Genomic DNA, 2,220 nt, shown 5'->3' with positions numbered 1-2,220 from the left:
CCCCTTGCACTGGGGGGAGGGGTCCCTGGGCTCTGGGTGCGGCTCCCCTTGCACTGGGGGGGAAGGGGGTCCCTGGGCTCTGGGTGTGGTACCCCTTGCAGGGGGGAGGGGGGTCCGTGGGCTCTGGGTGTGGGCCACCTGCTGTTGACCTCTGGGTGTGGGCCAGCCCTTGCATCTCCATAGCCCCGTTCAGCCCCCCCTCCCCCACTTTTGCAGGCTGTGAGAGTGACAGCGGCTGTCAGCGCAGATTGTGCCCATAGCGAGGCAGGGCTGTTCTGGGTCCTTTTGTCCTAAGGGTGAGCAGGCAGAGATGCCCCCAGCAGCTGAGAGTCCCTTGGGGCCGGGCTGGACACAGTGTCCCCTGAGCCAGCAGAGCTGCGCAGATTGAAGTCAGTGGAGCTGCTGTGCTTGGGCCCTCTGTAATCTTGGCCTTTCATTGTTGCTGCCTTCGGTAGGAGCCCCTTGATTTTGTAAGGGTGTGTAGCATGCGCTCAGGTCTCTGGCTGGTTACCTGACCTTGGAATCCAGCCTGCACAATGACAATTTTGTTCTGTTTTGCCCCGCTTCAATTCCACATGATTTCTGCAGCCAGTCAAACCAGCGCTATAGCCCCTGAGTCCTGTAGTAATAAGTAATTAGAAATATCTGACAGATTGGAACCCATCTTTTGACTGCCTAAAGCATTGACTTCTGACTTCAGCAGTTTCTGAGATTACTGGTGGCTATGTCATAAGTGAAGTTTGGGGTGGGAAGAATAGTAAGAATTAGGTGACTTTTAGGGCAGTGGTTCTCAACCAGGGGTCCTGGGCCCCCAGGATGGCCGCAAGCAGTTTCAGGGGAGCCACCAAGCATGGCTGGCATTAGACTCACTAGGGCCTAGGGCAGAAAGCTGAAGTCCAGCCATGCAGTACTGCAGCCCGCGGCCCCAAGCCCCACCACCCAGGACTGACACCAAAGCCTGAACAATTTAACTTCACAGTGCCCCCTATGGTGTGGGGCCCTGGGAAGTTCCCCTTGCTACCTCCTAACACCAGCCCTGGTTTTTATATGCAGAAAAAACGTTGTGGCACAGCTGGACTGTAGAGTTTTTATAGCATGTTTGGGGGGCCTCAGAAAGAAAAGGGTTGAGAACCCCTGTTTTAGGGTCTGATATGTCATGGGTTCACCAGTCCTGGAAATGCTTTGCCAGACCAGTACAGGTGTTCTCAGGACCAGTAAGCTTTTCCCAGCTCTTGTCCTGGAGCTGTGACCAGAGAGAAGAAGTAAATCAGCCCCTGATTTAGGAAAATGTCACATGGACTGAGACTAGCCAAGGGGATCTTTCTAATCTGAAACCTCATGTTTTGTGGGTTACTTATTGATCCATTTAAAGATCACCTATTTGTTGAGTAAATATGGTAGCTAATGAATTTATGTAGTTGTAATGGGAGACAGATCACTCTGGGAATCTGCAAAAGAGGCCACTATTTCTAGGATACAGAAGCTTATGTTCTTGAGGTTTTTTTAGCAATAGTAATTATTAGAATGTGAAGCCATTGGCTAAATAAAGTGTCTTTAACCCCACTTTTAATGTTAGTCTCTAAGGTGCCACAAGTACTCCTGTTCTTTTAATGTAGTTGCCTTCATGTGGAAGAACCTCTTTCCTTGTTATGGAAAGAGGGCTGGGTTAATGCACATTGTCAGACAGCACTGTTTGCTGTCAGCATGCACTGTATTAATGTCTTGCATATCTGGGCAGCGCTGCTTAAATGCAGACAGTGAGGCAGGAGGTTGCTGTAGTGAAGCTCTGGGCTGAAGGCAGTGTCGCAGTGGCTGTCCTCTGCTTTTGGGAGTGAGCACTTTGATGCAAGAGAAGCCTTTCTGCATTCAGTAGCTGTGCTGTGAATGTGCGTTGGCATTTAAATCAGGGAGCACTATTTGACAGGATGCTGCTTGGGGATTGGTGATTCATGCGTCTGATGCAATCCAGCTGCAATTAGCGTAGAAACTGATTCATTCATGCCACAGATCAAAAGTAGTCACTATTCGATCAGTTTGCACTGTCAGATCTCTGGGAATGCAACTTTATATTTGGGAGAGAAGGGCTGGAGGAATTTGCTTTTTGGTTTCTCTGCTGATGTTCCTAGCGTTCAGAGCACCTTGGAAGAATATCATTCAGTGACACCACTTTTAATCCTTTTTTTTTTTTTTTTTTTTTTTTTTTTTTTTTTTTTTTTTTTT

At 48.9% G+C, this 2,220-nt stretch overlaps 1 protein-coding gene across 1 annotated transcript in view; it reads left to right on the top strand.

Moving 5' to 3' along the window:
- LOC113409281 (serine--tRNA ligase, cytoplasmic) overlaps positions 1-2,220 on the top strand; it is a 21,482-nt gene that overhangs the window by 475 nt on the left and 18,787 nt on the right. The window lies entirely within an intron of this gene.

Source organism: Terrapene carolina, unplaced genomic scaffold (assembly GCF_002925995.2).
Source record: "Terrapene carolina triunguis isolate 2854851 unplaced genomic scaffold, T_m_triunguis-2.0 Scaffold31888, whole genome shotgun sequence".
NCBI lineage: Eukaryota > Metazoa > Chordata > Testudines > Emydidae > Terrapene > Terrapene triunguis.
The sequence above is the reverse complement of the archived record's forward strand: the minus strand, read 5'-3'. Positions and strand labels throughout refer to the sequence as shown.